The 17686-nt window shown below is 37.0% G+C and overlaps 1 long non-coding RNA gene and 1 other non-coding gene across 4 annotated transcripts; one reads left to right on the top strand and one right to left on the bottom strand.

Annotated features, from left to right (window-relative positions):
* The first annotated feature begins 5384 nt into the window (after positions 1 to 5384).
* LOC130460159 (small nucleolar RNA R71) lies at positions 5385 to 5491 on the top strand. Its single transcript, XR_008920103.1, has one exon. It is a non-coding gene; the product is annotated as a small nucleolar RNA R71 (small nucleolar RNA).
* Positions 5492 to 12333: 6842 nt separating this feature from the next.
* On the bottom strand, positions 12334 to 15777 carry LOC110777808 (uncharacterized). Of its 3 annotated transcripts, none has more exons than XR_008918805.1 (4): positions 15592 to 15777; positions 15413 to 15502; positions 14303 to 14363; positions 12334 to 13058 (listed from the first exon to the last, which is right to left on the bottom strand). It is a non-coding gene; the product is annotated as an uncharacterized lncRNA (long non-coding RNA). The 3 variants fall into 3 exon arrangements; XR_002530584.2 differs by having other exon boundaries at positions 15413 to 15489; positions 15592 to 15776; XR_008918804.1 differs by having other exon boundaries at positions 15413 to 15774.
* Positions 15778 to 17686: the final 1909 nt, after the last annotated feature.

Raw genomic sequence — 17686 nt, forward strand, 5'->3', positions numbered from 1 at the left:
TTCCTCCTTGACTTTTCCACGAAATTTTCCTCAACCGCCCGATCGGGCAAAATAATTTCGCCCGATCGGGCATACCACTCGCCTTCTGCGCTCGATCGGGCAGACAATCGCCCGACTCGGGCATTCCACACGCCAGACCGCCCGATCGGGCAAAATAATTTCGTCCGATCGAGCATTCCACTCGCCAGAACGCCCGATCGGGCATGCTGCGCCCGATCGGGCAAAAATTAGCTGCAATAGTTTTGTCCGTGCTCGCCCGATCCGGATCGGGCGGTTTGCAGCGTGCTTGGCCTTGTGCGTAATTTCACTTTCTTGAACTTGGAGCTTTAGGCCTGCACATTATTAAACACCCAAACAGCGTAATGCCCTCTTCTCGCCTCACTAACACCAAAAACAATACTTAAACACACTTAGGTATGGGAAATACTAACTAAACACACAAAAATAGAATAAAAAATCAAACTTATACTACTAAAGCGATAAAATACGGGTTGCCTCCCGCAAAGCGCTGGTTTATTTCTAGGTCCCGCTAGACCTTGTTACCTTGAATATGCAGTCTATGAGGCGGAGGGATTGAGGTGATGGACCTCAATCACTCCTACAGTAGCCCCATCATGGTACAACTTCAGACGTTGCCCGTTTACCTTGAATCGTTCACCATTATAATTCTCTACTTCAACAGACCCAAACTTGCTTACCATAGTCACGGTGAATGGCCTAGACCACCTAGACTTAAGTTTTCCAGGAAATAACTTAAGCCTAGAGTTAAAAAGTAGAACCTTGTCGCCCACCGCGAACTCTCTATGCAAAATGTGATTGTCGTGCCACTTCTTGGTCTTTTCCTTGTAAATCCGGACACTATCATAGGCTTGTAGTCGGAATTCATCGAGCTCACCCAATTGAAGTAACCGCTTCTCACCGGCTAGCTTTGCATCCATGTTGAGTTGTTTGATTGCCCAATAAGCCTTGTACTCCATTTCTACCGGAAAGTGACATGCCTTGCCATACACCAACCGATACGGGGAGGTACCAATAGGTGTCTTAAAGGCGGTTCTGTATGCCCATAGAGTATCATCTAGCTTATCGCTCCAATCCTTCCTAGACTTCGCCACCACTTTCTCAAGGATAGATTTGATCTCTCGGTTGGAGACCTCAACTTTACCACTCGTATGAGGGTGGTAGGCCAGCCCAGTGCGGTGATAAACCCCATACTTGCGCAGGAGCGCATCCAGATGCCTCTCATGGAAGTGTGACCCTCCATCGCTGATCAAAGCGCGCGGAACCCCAAATCTAGGAAAAATGATCTTCTTGAACAGGGAGATGACTGTCTTAGCATCGTTAGTAGGTGAGGCAACGACTTCTACCCACTTTGACACATAATCTACAGCAACAAGGATATACAAGTTACCCTTGGACGATGGGAATGGTCCCATGTAATCAATTCCCCACACATCGAAAATCTCAACCTCAAGGATCCCGTTCTGTGCCATCTCATACCTCCTCGAAATAGTGCCGGCCCTCTGGCATGCATCACAAGCCATAATAAAAGCATGTGCATCCTTGAACATAGTAGGCCAGTAAAAACCACATTGTGACAACTTAGCGTTTGTTTTAGACGGTCCATGGTGACCACCATAAGGTGAAGAATGACACCTACTGATAACACCTTGAACTTCCCATTCTGGAATACAACGCTTGTACAACCCTTCAGCAGTCTCACGAAACAAATAAGGGTCGTCCCAAAAGTAAAATCGGACATCATGTAGGAATTTCTTCTTCTGTTGATATGAAAGATCGACCGGAAGAATTCTCCCCACAATGTAGTTAGCAAAATCTGCGAACCATGGTGACTGACTGGCAAGTGCAAGTAAATGATCATCCTGAAATGAATCATCAATCGGTGTAGATCCCTTACCATCGTCATACCTCAATCTAGACAAGTGATCTGCAACCACATTCTCAGCCCCTTTCTTGTCGCGGATCTCTAGATCGAACTCTTGTAGCAGTAGTATCCATCGAATAAGCCTAGGCTTGGCTTCCTTCTTAGCGAGCAGATACTTAAGGGCCGCATGGTCAGTATAGACTATCACCTTGGATCCAATCAGATAGGTGCGGAATTTATCCAAGGCATAGACTATAGTTAGAAGCTCCTTCTCAGTAGTAGCATAATTAACTTAAGCTTCATCTAAGGTCTTACTTGCATAATAGATGGCATGTAAAACCTTCTCCTTTCTCTGACCCAAAACTGCCCCAACTGCATAATCACTTGCATCGCACATTATCTCAAACGGAAGATCCCATTCGGGAGAACGAATGATGGGAGCCGAAATCAGTGCCTGTTTAATCCTGTCAAAGGCCTCAAGACAAGCATCAGTAAACACAAACGGGGCATCCTTGAGGAGGAGCTGGGTAAGTGGTTTAACCATTTTAGAAAAATCCTTGATAAAGCGGCGATAAAACCCCGCATGACCAAGAAAACTTCTAACACCCTTCACATTAACTGGAGGGGGTAATTGTTCAATCACTTGGACCTTAGCTCGATCCACCTGAATGCCCTTATCAGATATCAAATGTCCCAAAACCACCCCTTCAGTAACCATGAAATGACACTTTTCCCAGTTCAAGACTAAATTACATTCTTCACATCTTTTCGAGACTTTAGTTAGATTTAGCAAGCAAGAATCAAAAGAAGTACCATAGACGCTAAAATCATCCATAAACACTTCCATGATAGACTCAATAAAATCAGAAAAGATACTCATCATGCAACGTTGGAAAGTAGCAGGTGCATTACACAGACCAAAAGGCATCCTACGATATGCAAAGGTACCATAGGGACAGGTGAAGGTGGTCTTTTCCTGGTCGTCTGGATGTATGGGAATTTGAAAGAAATCATAATAACCATCCAGATAACAGAAAAACTTGTGACAGGCTAGCCTTTCTAACATTTGATCAATGAAGGGAAGGGGAAAATGGTCCTTTTTAGTAGCAACATTAAGACGCCTATAATCAATGCACATGCGCCATCCTGTGACTACCCTAGTCGGTATCAACTCGTTTTTTTCATTTCTCACCACAGTTGTCCCCCCTTTCTTAGGCACTACCTGAACAGGACTCACCCACTTAGAATCAGACACAGCATACACAATACCCGCATCAAGCAATTTCATAACTTCAGCTTTTACAACATCTTTCATGACAGGGTTCAAACGACGCTGGGGTTGGATGCATGGTTTATGATTTTCATCTAGATGTATCCTATGCATACAAAAGTCAGGGCTAATACCCTTTAAATCATCAATACTGTACCCAATGGCCTTTTTGTGCCTTTTCAACACAATAAGAAGTTGGGATAACTGGTCTGCATCAAGTGTTGTACTGACGATCATAGGGAAAAGTTGTTCATCATCTAAAAACGCATATTTAAGGTTAGCAGGAAGAGGCTTAAGTTCGGGTTTCTTTACCTCTTTAACAGAACAAACCGGCCGAACTAACCTCTTCAATTTGGTGCTCTCCGGCTCAGATTCTCCACCATTAAGAGACAACTCCAGAGCATCCACTTCAGTACTCCAAGAACTGCTATCACCTGCAGAAGACTCACAACAAAGCACTGCCTCCAAAGGGTCCCTTTCGAGAACTTGGGAGACGTTATCACGAGTAATAAAATTAACTACATCTATGCGATAGCATTGTTCCTCCTCTAGCATGGGACTTTTTAAGGCACTATTCAGATTAAAAGTCACCTTATCATCCCCAACAGACAATGTCAATTTCCCACTTTTAACGTCAATTACCGCCCCCGCCGTGTGAAGGAAGGGTCTACCTAAGATTATGGGAATTTGAGAATCCTCCTGCATGTCTAATACTACAAAGTCTACAGATATATAGAATTTACCTACTCTAACAGGGACGTCCTCTAAAACACCTAAGGGGTATTTGACAGAACGGTCGGCCATTTGTAGAGTGATATTGGTAACCTTAAGCTCACCCATATTCAGTTTAGTACAGACAGACAAAGGCATGACAGACACACTAGCACCTAGATCACACAAAGATTTATCAATAAATACGGTGCCAATGTTACATGGGATGGAAAAACTCTCGGGGTATTTAAGTTTAGGTGGAGACTTGTTTTGCAAATAAGCACTACATTCCTCAGTGAAAGCTACAGTCTCTACCTCACAAAAAGCACGTTTCCTGGTCAAAATATCTTTCATAAATTTAGCATAAGCAGGAACCTGTAAAATTAATTCAGTAAAAGGAACCGTTACCTGCAAATTTTTGACCACTTCCAAGAATCTGCCAAACTGCTTGTCTAGCTTATTCTTGAGTTGTCGGTTTGGGAAGGGGAGTGCAATAGGTGGTACTTGAATATCCGCCCCCTTCTTAACCGCAGTTGTAGCCTCATTCTCATTGACTACCTTTTCAGCTTCCTTTTCATCCATAACTATCTTCGGGATTTCCTCACTGACCAGATCACTAGCAGACACCCCGGAATCAACCTCAACCGGCATAGAAGGACCATCATAATCCCTACCACTCCTCAATGTAATTTCATTAGCAGTCTCCCTATTTTCGGGCTGTGAAGGAAATTGGCCTGGTGGCCTCCCTGCAATAGTAGTAGCCATCTGTGCCAACTGTGTATCAATGATCTTGTTGTGAGCAGTAAGAGCATCGATTTTTGCATCCTTTTCACTTAGAGATTTTTGCATTTGTAACATCATGTTTCTCATTTCTACTAGCATAGGGTCAGGCTGTGTGGTTTGAGGTGGTGGTGGCGGAGGTGATGTGTGTTGTCTAGGGAACCCAGGTGGTCCGCTAGACTGTTGGTTGTAGTTGTTCCGTGATTGGTAGGGTTGGTATGGTTGTTGTGGTGGATGTTGGATTTGGTGAGGGTTCTGGATATTGTTGCTCCTGTAGGATAGTAGAGGGTTGTTTTTGTAGCCCTCATTGTAAGAGTTGGAGAATGGGTTATTTTGTTTGTAGGATTGAAATGCGTGACATTGTTCAACAGAGCTCCTACATTCCGGTGCATAATGACCAGACATTCCACAACTTTCACAAACAGTAGCAGGTTGGGCACTCATAGCAGCTACACTAGCAGGTTGGGCAGATTGAGTATTGGCTGCTTGCATATTATCAAACTTATAGTCTAAAGGAGTCAATTGGGCAGTTAATTGTTCAATAGAATTTAAATCATGCTTACCACCCCTATTAGATAGACCTCTAGGATTTCCATACTGGGCATTGTGAATGGCTATCTCCTCAATCACCTCCATAGCTCTAGGCACCTCAAGTTGCATGAATTGGCAGCTGAATCCAACAAACATCTAGACTCATTGCCCAGACCATTATAAAACTGCTGAATCAAGAACCAATCTTCCAAACCATGGTGCGGGCATTCTCTTTGCAAATCCTTGAATCTCTCCCAAACCTCAACCAAACTCTCATCCGCTTGTTGTGAGATACCTAATATCTGACCCCTCAGACGAGCCGTTTTCTCAGGTGGAAAATATTTAACATAAAAAGCAAGAGCCAAGGATTCCCAATTAGTGATTTTCAAAGCCGCCCGATTCAACCCATTAATCCACAGTTTAGCCTTCCCACTCAAAGAGAACGGGAAAAGTATCTCCATAGTCTGCTCCGGGGTCAATCCCTTTTGCTTGATGGTGGAACAATATTGGATAAAGGACTGAATGTAAAGATTCGGATCTTCACCTGGTTCCCCACCGTACTGGCGTCTCTCGATCATGTTAATCAATGCAGGCTCAATCTTGAAGGTCTCAGCTGCAATAGAAGGCATGATCGCCTTTGGTAGCACGGACAGACTTGGCTTAGAATAGTCTGTAAGCCGTGGGGTAGGTGGCGGTATCAGATTTTCGTCACCCATCTCTATCTCTGAAACTGAATCTGTATCTGAAGGAAAAAGATCGCCAATATTATGATCAGAATTAGAGTAATTCCCACACTGTGCAATGAAAGTTCTTCGTCTACGAAAGGTTCTTTCGGGCTCAGGATCGAATGGAGTAAGATTACTAGTACCTACGGTCCTGGGCATAGACAAAGACTACAAAACAATGTGAGATCCGGTCTCAAGGAACGTGAGTTCCTTGAGTAGTAACAAACAATAATCTAGGATAAGCAATCAACAACAGAAAATAAAACCGTTTACCCGGAAACGGCGCCAAATTTTGACAGGCTAAAGTCGTATCACCTAATCAAAAATAACATAAGGTCCACTAGCTAGGTAGCAAGGGAAGTCAGGATCGAATCCACAGGGAAACAGGCGTTCTTTCCACTATCAATTAATTAATCTAGACTATTGGGAACAAAAGTTGGTTGATGGTTTGTATGCTAAGACTACGAACGATAATTAAACACGAATGAATCAATATATTAAGGAATCTAGGGTATAGGTTCGCCAACAAATAATAATCCAGGACATTGAACAATCACGATAATCAACAAAGTAATTAATTAGATTAGCATGCTCTCTCAAGTCGATACTAATCATAGACTTAGAATTAACGGGCTCTCGCTACGTATTAACTCTAATTCCACCTATTGACACAAGCCTAAACATCAAATTGCATCTCTTGAATCTTAATTTGACATTGCATAACTACCACAATTAAACCTGCGCAAATCTAATTGTATAGTGAAATAAACCAATCAATAGGAATCAATTACAATGCCAACAATCATAATCATCCAATCATCCCTTCATATTATTCATGGATCCCCAACCCTAGAAATTAAACTACTCAAGCATGTTGACAATAAACAAAGCAATAATCATAATTGAAAGCATTATTAAAGCAAGACAATGAATTGAAATAAGAAATAATACCTATTTAAGAACAAAGGGAAGTGAAAGCTTGAATTTTTATTGAGAATTAAACTAAGTATTTTTGCATAAACTAGAGAGAAAATTAGGCTAAGGGGATTAATACCAAGGTTCAATACTAGAAAATAAAGTGTTTACTAAAATAATTAAAGCTTGCTTATATAGTTTACCAAAATAAAGCCTAAAAAACGGAAAATAAACTCGCGCATAAGTGCAGGAGGTTGGCGTCGCCCGATCGGGCGTCGCTTCGCCCGATCGGGCGTCGCTTCGCCCGATCGGGCATCGCTTCGCCCGATCGGGCGATCCACTCGATAGTCGGCCCGATCGGGCCAAAATCCGCCCGATCGGGCGGTTTGTGAACTCTCCACATAGCCTCCAGGATGACCGCCCGATCCGGATCGGGCGAGCTGCGCCCGATCGGGCGCGCGTTGATGAATCCAGATTGCCTCAATTCCGCTCGATGGTTGCATTTCGCCCTCAGCTTCCAGGGCGATTTGCAATCTTCAATGTAGCTCGCCCATATCACTGAGTCTAACTCCCGGGGTTCAACCATAAGCATCCAAGGCTCCCGAAAGTCGACGATAGAGGTCCCGAACTTCCTCGGGCTCATATAGTGGCCTAGATCAACATGAAACGGGTCCAAAAAGACCAATTTCTCATAATCAAACCTGAAACTCAAGGCACACTCAATAACACACATTAGTACTAGAAACGGCTCCTAAGAGCACGTTTGACACATAAAAGTACTAAGGGACGGGGGTAAAAAATACTATATAAAACATGCATATCACCTCCCCCCTCTCTCTCTCCTAAACCCTCGGTCTCTCTCTCTCCTCTCCATGACTGCTACGCTGCTAAAAAGTTGATGCTTCTCCTCCGCCGTCGAAGATTTGAGAATATTACCGACTCGCAACTAGGAAGCGGTGGCGGTGGCGGTGGCGTGAAGAATCGGAGGATTTTGCAACGGAAGGGAGAATGGGAGTCGTAGAAAGAAGGTGATGATATCGGCGGTGGAAACATCGTTGAAGCTGCCGGCGTTGCCTCCTTTTCATCGTCGTAATCAAACCGTCGACGTCGCTTCTTTCTTCTACTTCAGGTTTTCATTGTTTTTAGGTTTTTGAGTAGATCGGTTAAATGAATTGCCCGCCGTTTCTTGGTGGAAGTGGTGGTGGTAGAAGCGGCTCTTAGGTCAATCTTCTATCTCTCTTCTCCATTTAGTTAGGTTTTTTTATTTTTCGGTTTATGTGATTTAGATTTTCGATCGATTTTTGATTTCCTTTAGGTATCGATTATGTGTTGTGATTTATTTTGATTTTGTGGTTTGAATGCGTAGGAGAGGCTTCGTCGTTGGAGATGAGAAGAGGACAAGGAAGAGGAAGTGAAGGAGAGTCGCCGCCCGTTGAGCATTCGCCTCCTTTGATTTCGATTCGAAGCCGCCGCCTGATGGTGGAGGTTGCGGTGCTCGGGCTTACGTGCTCGGTGCTGGTCATGTTGACGGTGGAGATGGTGAGGATGGTGGTGGAGAAATGTAATTTAATTTCCAAATTTATATTGTAAATGTAAACAATTTTATTCATTTATATTAGTCAGGATTAAATTGGTTTTAGATAAGAATAATTTCATTTTATTTACATTTTTGTTATATTTAGTTAAGAGTATTTTCGTTTTAGTTAAAAATAATTTCGTTTTAGCTATAATTAAATTCGTATTAGTTTGAAATAATTAGTTCGGAATTTTGACGTTTTAGTTAAGATTTTTTAAGTTTTAGTTATGATTTTCTTGGTTTTAGTTAAGGTTCTTTGAGTTTTAGTTACGTATTTTTGAGTTCAATTCAGGGCTTTAGTTATAATTTTATGGGGTTTAGTTACGATTTTATGAGTTTTAGTATAGATTTTTAACTAATAAGTTAAGCAATGTAACAAATTAGTTAAGCAATGTAACAAATTAGTTAAGCAATATAACCAATTAGTTAAGCATGGGAATCAATTAGTGAAGCATGGGAACCAATTAGTGAAGCATGGGAACCAATTAGTGAAGCACTTGAACTAATTAGTTAAACACCAAAATCAATTAGTTAAGTCTGAAAATCAATTAGTTATGCAACGGAACCAATTGGTTAAGCGCTGAACCAATTAGTTAAGCGTATGAACTAATTAGTTAAGATTTTATGAGTTTTAGTTAATAATAAGTTTGTTTAAAAATAATAACTATTCGACTCATAAGTTTAACTATTTGTCTTTATATCTTAACTATTTTGTTATTCAAGTAGTTATGATTTTATGACTTTTAGTTATGTTTTACACTAGTTAGTTAGTACTAAAAAAACTAAAAAATATAATTTCTGAAGAAAAAAAATGTCAAAAATAAATTTTAAGCCTTATATTGAATTAGTTAAGCTTGAAATCCAATTAGTTAAACCAGAAGTCCAATTAGTTAAGCTAAAATGCCAATTAGTTAAACCCGGGAAAAAAAATTGATTTTTTTTTAATAAAAATGAAAAAAGATGAAACCGATGACGTCTACGCGCGCCAAATGGCTGCCAACTAGGCGGTCTTTCCTGTGAGGCGGTCTCACACAAAAGTTTCTCATATGAAAAATATCAATCACGTAACATGGAAAAAATTGCAAATTATGCACTGCACTATTACTATTGATTTTCTAATATTGGTTTATATGTTACTAATTACTATCATAAAAATATATGATTTTACAATCTTAACAAATGAATTTCAACTGCAATATAAAATTTTAGAGAAATCATTTAACTCTTATGTTTCTTAAACTTAACTTATTATTAAACATAATTTCTATTCAATTTTCCCGAAAAAAGTGAAAATAAATTAAAAATACCGAGGTTCAATTTGTAGTTTACGTAAGTAGTATAATTCATGTTTAATTGACCACTTTGAACTAATTGTGTCTTATACAAATTCAAAATTTTACTGCGTCGTAACAAAATATTAGTTCATTAAAAATATTTCCTATTTATAATATTATTTACGAGTAATTATAATACTCCGTAAAAAAATTTAATTTCATATGTGCGTTACACGAGTCTTAAGCTAGCTATTTATATATTTAAGCCGTTTCCCCGTATTCTACATAGTGCCCTTATTCTCTAAAATTCTTCTGATCTTGGATATTCTGATTTCGAGTTGTGTTTTTTTGTTTTTTTTCAAGTATTAGTAATGCCTATTAGCTCAATTGGTAGAGTTTTGTGCAATTGCACAATGATGTAGGTTCGAATCCTACATAGGCAACTATGGAATAACAACTATAAGAAGCTTTGATCAAGAGTCAAGATTCCCGCCAAGTTATATGAAAATATTGGATGCATATTCAAAAGTATTTGCTCATTTGTGTAAACTATAAAAATGAGCAAAGTTTTTGAATATTAAGTAATCTGATATTTTAACATATTTGCTCATTTAGACACGATGAGAAAAAGTTTTGAATATTAACAAACCCGAACTTTAAAATTTTATAAATGAGCAAAAATATTTGCTCATTTGTGTAAAGTACAAGAAATGAGCAAAAATATTTGCTCATTTGTGTAAACGATAAAAAATGAGCAAAAATATTTGCTCATTTGTGTAAACGATAAAAAAATGAGCAAAAATATTTGCTCATTTGTGTAAACGATAAAAAATGAGCAAATTTTTTGAATGTTAAGTAATTTGAGATTTTAAAATATTTGCTCATTTAGGCACGTTGAGCAAAAAATTTGAATATTAACAAACCCGAACTTTAAAATTTTATAAATGAGCAAAAATATTTGCTCATTTGTGTAAATTATAAGAAATGAGCAAAAAAATTTGCTCATTTGTGTAAATGATAAAAAATGAGCAAAAATATTTGCTCATTTGTGTAAAATATAAGAAATGAGCAAAAAAAAAATTCTCATTTGTGTAAACTATAAGAAATGAGCAAAAATATTTGCTCATTTGTGTAAAGTATAAGAAATGAGCAAAAATTTTGCTCATTGTGTTTAAATGAGCAAATATTAAAGTTCGGATTTTAAACATTTGCTCATTGTTTTTAAATGAGCAAATATTAAAGTTCGATTTTAAACTTTTGCTCATTGTTTCTAAATGAGCAAATATTATAGTTTCGATTTTAAATTTTTGCTCATTATGTCTAAATGAGCAAATATTAAAGTTCGGATTTTAAACATTTGCTCATTGTTTTTAAATGAGCAAATATCAAAGTTAGATTTTAAAATTTTGCTCATTGTATCTAAATGAGCAAATATATTATAGTTTCGATTTTAAATTTTTGCTCATTGTGTCTAAATGAGTAAATATTAAAGTTCGGATTTTAAAGTTTTGTTCATTGTCTCTAAATGAGCAAATATTAAAATCCGAACTTTAAACTTTTGCTCATTGTGTCTAAATGACTGGTGAGCTACTGCTTTGGCTTGGTTGTTTGTTTGTTTGGCCTGGTTTTTTTCTTTAGGTGTTGATGCTACTGCTTGTTTGTTGCAGGCTGTTCTTACAGGTGTGTTGCAGGCTAATTCTGGTGAAGTTGTTGCTTCTGCTGCACTGGTGTTTTGCTGCATTGTTGTTTTTTAGGCTGCACTGTTGCTTCTGCTGCACTGGTGTTTTGCTGCATTGTTGTTTTTTAGGCTGCACTGTTGTTTCTGCTGCAATGTAGCTGCTGGTGCATCTGTGTGCTTCTGTTATATCAGTGGCCTGTGTTGCTGGGGTTTTGCTGCTTCATGTGGTCTTGATGCTTCTGGTGCTGCTTGTGTTTTGTTTAACTTGACGAGCTCATGGCAGCATTATGGATGGTTTTAATGGAGGCAAGCTACTAAATAAAATTAGATATAATTTGATTTCCATGAATGTTGTTTTTTCTTTTGCCCATTTTCTTGTCTTCCACTTCTAATTGTTGATCTTCTACAATGAACATATTATTGTTATCAACATCCAACGGATTTTTGCTGCTCTTGGTTTAAGAATCATTATATTTCGCTTCTGTAGTCAGTCACAAATTTGACCATTCACCAGTCACACTTTGAGTTAATGTTGTGTTGTTTATGACATAAAAATGGTCGTCTTATGACATATGTACTCATCTATTCGGCTACTCACACAGTCTTAATCTCGACTGTTGAGTCTGTACAAATCGTGATTGAAACATCAACATGAATGAGAACTGAGCTGCTACGTAAACCCAAGACTTCTGAAACCCTGATCAATAGAAAGAATTAGCCTGACCATGCACTCTATGTTTAAAAGGACATTAGATATACGAAGTACTCCGTATTATATACACTGCTTCAAACCAGATATATCATTATCACTGTTTGTGCTACTGGTTGCTCTCTCGCATCTGCTAGTTGTGTTGTGTTGTTAAGGTTGCGGACTGTGCACCCTTTTCTGTTGTTTGTTGTTTCTTTGCTTGGATTCTGCTATTTTCTACCTTTTTGGTAATAAAGTGTTTTACCAAAAAAAACATTATAGCCCAAAAAGAACATGAAAGGATAAGAAGTAAAAAACATTAACCCAAAAGTGAATAAAACAATACACAAAGTAAAGATTAACCTACGTGGGATTCAAACCCACATCTTTTGTGCATTTTCATAATGCTCTACCTATTGAGCTAGTAGGCTAGTTTTTTAAATAGAATCAACGAAGAAAAAACCAAAAAGAAGAAGTAAATCAAAATAATTCGATAACTTAAGCTAATATGCATCACTTGACCAGAAAACTTACAGCACCAACAGACCAACATCAACGGCATAAGAACCAACAAGGCCAGAAGTCAACACTGGTCCAAGTTGACAAAAAAACAGCAGCAAGGTAGACCTGAGATCATGACTGCCAATCTTACATGCCCTTCTACGATGACATGAAAGGGCGTGGTTACTTTACAGTAAAGACATCAGAAGGTGGTTATTCTACAAGCTTGGATATTGTACGACCATATGGATCATTGTAGCAATCTAGAGGCAGATAAGTCAAGCTTAAAGAGTATACGGCTTTGACAGTAAATCGGTATCATGTTTCAGACCTTGTGTATCCAAAGACTGCACAGATGTGTGGTGTAGTCCGCCGGTCTGATATCATATACTAATCCAGGTACAAACGCTTTAGCAGGTTGCTATGTCCAGAACCGATTGCAAAATGGTCTGACAGAGTATTTCCATCCATGATTGGCTTCCCATAGTGGTCAGTTACATCTGTTGTTGTCAACATTGCAGACTTAACTGCAGCAGGGGAGGCAATTTGGGTGAGCAGAATGGATAAGAGCAGCAATGCCACTAACATGAGGACAATCCGTTGAAGTCCCTGACATAACAGTAAAATTTACTCTTCTAGAATCTCCTACAAGGCCAGTAGGGCCCAAGTTTTGTAGCCAGGCGGCTATGATGTTTACGCCTGGTGTTATCACATGTGGCTTGAGGATTGAAGGGTTGTTTAATCTTTTGTACCTGAATTTTAAGAGTGGGCTTCTCATCATGAATTAGTATTAATAGTTTTTATTTTATGCTTAATTTTAGTTGCTTTGGAGTTTAGTTGTGCTCACTCCTTATTGCATAGATAACAATATTTTATACTTCGTCAACGACTAACAGAGTATCAAAATACTCCGTATTAACGTTCTTATTTTAAATTTTTGTTTATCGTGTCTAATTGAGCAAATATTATAGTTTTGATTTTAAATTTTTGCTAATTGTGTCTAAATGAGCAAATATTAAAGTTCGGATTTTAAAGTTTTTGCTCATTGTGTCTAAATGAGCAAATATTAAAATCCGAACTTTAAACTTTTGCCCATTGTGTCTAAATGAGCAAATGTTATAGTTTGTATTTAAATTTTTTGCTCATTGCGTCTAAATGAACAAATATTAAAGTTCGGATTTTAAACATTTGCTCATTGTGTCTAAATGAGCAAATATTAAAATCCGGACTTTAAGCTTTTGCTCATCGTGTCTAAATGAGCAAATATTAAAGTTCAAATTTTAAACATTTTCTCATTGTTTTCAAATGAGCAAATATTAAAGTTCGGATTTTAAACATTTGCTCATTGTTTTTAAATGAGCAAATATTGAAAACCGAACTTTTGCTCATTGTGTCTAAATGAGCAAATATTATAGTTTCGATTTTAAATTTTTGCTCATTGTGTCTAAATGAGCAAATATTATAGTTTCGATTTTAAAATTTTGCTCATCGTGACCGAATATTAAGATGAAAAGAACAAAATTTCAAGAGTACTCAAAAATGAAAATAAATAAATAAATTAGGGAACAAATCACAAATTTCAACTCAACATTAAAAATCTAAACTTAATATAAAGAGTGAATTCAGAATTTGACAAATCTAACCATTAATATGAAAAATAACGAAAATCAAACAATAAAATTCAACTACAAATAAATACAACCTAAAAATCCTAGATATCCAAAATTTGAAAGAAGAAAGAAAATGAAAAAAGAGGAAATTGTGATGTTACCTTGGGCTAGCCCACCTACACTGTAGAAGATGATAAATCCATTGATATGGACGAACAAGATCTGTAAGTTGAAAGAATAAAAAAAAAATTGGTGATGGGAGACTGAGAAATAAAACGAACACATAGACAAATAATGAAGCTAAGTGAAGAGCATGCAATTCAATAGAGAGGACAGAGGAGATATGAATTTAATTCACAACTCCAATAACAAAAATGCATTGGAGCACCAATAAACGGGCGGGATTTCCAGAAATCATACTCTAATTTGAAAGGGAGAATAAGAGATAAAGAAAATAGTATCTAACTATAACCATAATCCCATATAAGATAGCTAGTGACTTCTCTGTTGTGCTCATTAGTCACCCAGATACCTCAATATAATATAGCAATATAAGTTTCTGTCATAAAGAACATGGGGTTTTGTATTATTCAATTCGCTTACTTAATTTATTTTAGAGATTACAATGTAATTCCAATTGGAAAAACCTACACCAGACACCGTAGTCCAAACATAATATATGCAAGTACATGAAGTTTAAAAGACAAGGTAAACTACCACTTCCATCTTTAGGGAGGTAGCCGTAGATCGAACAACCAATCCCTAAAACTATTATATGCTGCATAATAACCAACTATTCAATTCAAGAGAGGACATATGATAGTTGATATGTAAGGTTTCAGGAAGGTAGATTGACTTGTGCTGAGTTCACTAGCTTAATTTTGGGATAATATACTAAATTTGCAAACTGGAGATTTATAAAAGCATTATAAAAGAAAAGAGAGAAATTGAGAATCACATGGCAACGGTACATCGGAAAGCATCATCCCCAAAATACATCCTTGAAATAAACTAAAGAAAAAACTACTTGAATATCTAAAATTTACAAAAGAAACACAAATTAGAATGTCAGTTCTTCTCAATGGAGGCACCAAACATCAATTTACCACAATTGTGCTCTCAATAGATGAAATATGACTATGATATTCTCTTAAAGCATCAATTTACCCAAATTCGAAGGCAAACCCTAAATACACAAATCTAAAATTAACACGAATAGAAAAGAACACAAATCAACAAAAAAAAATTGATTAATGTATTGTTCGAATTACCTAGCGCCAAACCAAAGTTAGAAAACCATATTCCGTCGAATGTAACTGGATTTTGTCATCGTTCAACAAATATTTCTCTACCAAGGAAAACTGTAAGTCAAGAATTAAGAAAAAAACTTATACAAAAATCGCCTCAACAGAAACCCTAAACTCATATAAATATGAAAAGGCTAATTTACCGTCCATAATTTTCGAATACATCGATTTTTAAGCGTGGAGATGGTGCCGGCACGGTGGTTGCAGCAGGGTTAGGAGAGGTAGCACCGTAGCAGTGAGGAGAGAGAATCACGAAGGAGAGCGAGCGAAAATGGAGGAGAGAGAAGCACGAGGAGAGAGAAACGGGAGCAGCTAAATTTTCTCATATTTTTTTTTCAATATTTACAGGTTTGCCATTACTAAAACGCGGTAGATAGACGTGTAAGAGCTGTTAGATCTGACCATAACCAACGCACGATATTGTTTCTCATTCTTCTCATTTTAAGCTCCCTTCTCATTTGAGTGTGTATATATATATATATATATATATATATATATATATATATATATATATATATATATATATATATATATATATATATATATATATATATATATATATAATCAGGATCTGGTGAAAACCACCCCTTAAGATGAGAACTGAGAATTAATCTCAGCCGTCGATCAATTGAATCTAATGGCTATAAAGCTACCCGAAATTTCGAAATTAATAAGGATAAAATGGTAGTTGACCCGCGTTGAATGACCTCCCCCCAACTCCTCAATTTTCAGAATTTCTTTCTCTCTTCCTCCCTCCTCCCCTGCGAATTCTCTCTCACTCTCTCTCTTTCAATCTCTTCCTCCTTTTTTCTCATATCTTCTTCTTCTAAATTCATATTTTGGGATTTGTTTTTCGTTTCTTCCGTTGCCCAGGTAATCCCCTTTTCAATTTTTATTTCCGAACAAGTGAAATTAGGGTTTTTAGTTCTTATTCGTTTGTTGATGTTGTGTTACTTTTTCTGATGTTGTGTTTACTTTTTGTCGATGTTGTGTTTAGTTTTCATTATTTTTTGTTTACTTTTATCCGATGTTGTGTTTACTTTTTCTAATCTTGTGTTTACTTTATCTGATCGTGTTTACTTTATGTCGATATTGTGTTTATTTTTAATTATATTGTGTTTACTTCTACTCGATGTTGTGTTTACTTTTTTTGATCTTGTGTTTACTTTCTGTCGATAATGCGTTTACTTTTGATTATATTGTGTTTACTTTTACTCGATGTTGTGTTTACTTTTTCCGATCTTGTGTTTACTTTCTGTCAATATTGTGTTTACTTTTCTTGATCTTATGTTTACTTTCCGTCCGTTTTGTTTTAATCCAACAACTATCAGAGGTTCTCATTATAAGGGAGGTTCTCACCAAAACCTGGTCCTATATATATATATGTGTGTGTGTGTGTGTGTGTGTGTGTGTGTGTGTGTGTGAATAAAAGTGTCAACTCATTAATCCATCCAAACTTAAACCAACCAATGAGATTACATAGTCTTTTATTGATAAACCAATAGAATTACAGGGTTAAAAATACAATAAAGGGGGGGGGGACAGGAAGATCATTTTGGAACACCTTAAAAGGAAATGGGAAAAACATTTAGGGACGGAGTAAGTAATAAAATACCTCAATCTCTTCTTTCATTTCTATTTTTTTATAAAATAATACGGAGTATCCCACCATCTCTATTCTATAAGGGAACACCTGAGGTCAAATTAGTAATTGTAATTTTGGTGTCCCCCTGTTGAATAGATTATTATACCCTCTTTTACCATTAATTAAATAATTGAATTAATAAAAATACTACTTCATCTGTTCATAAATACTCGCATCGTTTGGTAATTTTGCATTATTCACATATTTCATTTTGACTATTGTTAGTGATTTATATGTCAAATAAAACATAGTCATGTGAGATTTTGTTAGATTCGTCTCAATATGTATTTTCATAATATCAACTTTTATAATTTTTGCTTGAAAAGAATTTAAGATATTAACAGTCAAAATTGTGCATTGGCATGCGTGAAAGTGACCAACATTGCAAATATTTCCAAACGGAGGAAATGTGAATTAAAAACAATACAATCAACTAAAATACATAGTAGGTTAACTCTAATTTTATTAGATTAATCAGTTTGACATAATTTGATTGGAAAATGGCGCACATCAAGCGAAAACTAAGGCCCTGTTTTTTAGAGCTGAATTGAACTGAACTGAATTGAACTGAATTGAACTGAATTTAGAGCTGA

This window comes from Spinacia oleracea, chromosome 4, assembly GCF_020520425.1.
Source record: "Spinacia oleracea cultivar Varoflay chromosome 4, BTI_SOV_V1, whole genome shotgun sequence".
Taxonomy (NCBI): domain Eukaryota; kingdom Viridiplantae; phylum Streptophyta; class Magnoliopsida; order Caryophyllales; family Amaranthaceae; genus Spinacia; species Spinacia oleracea.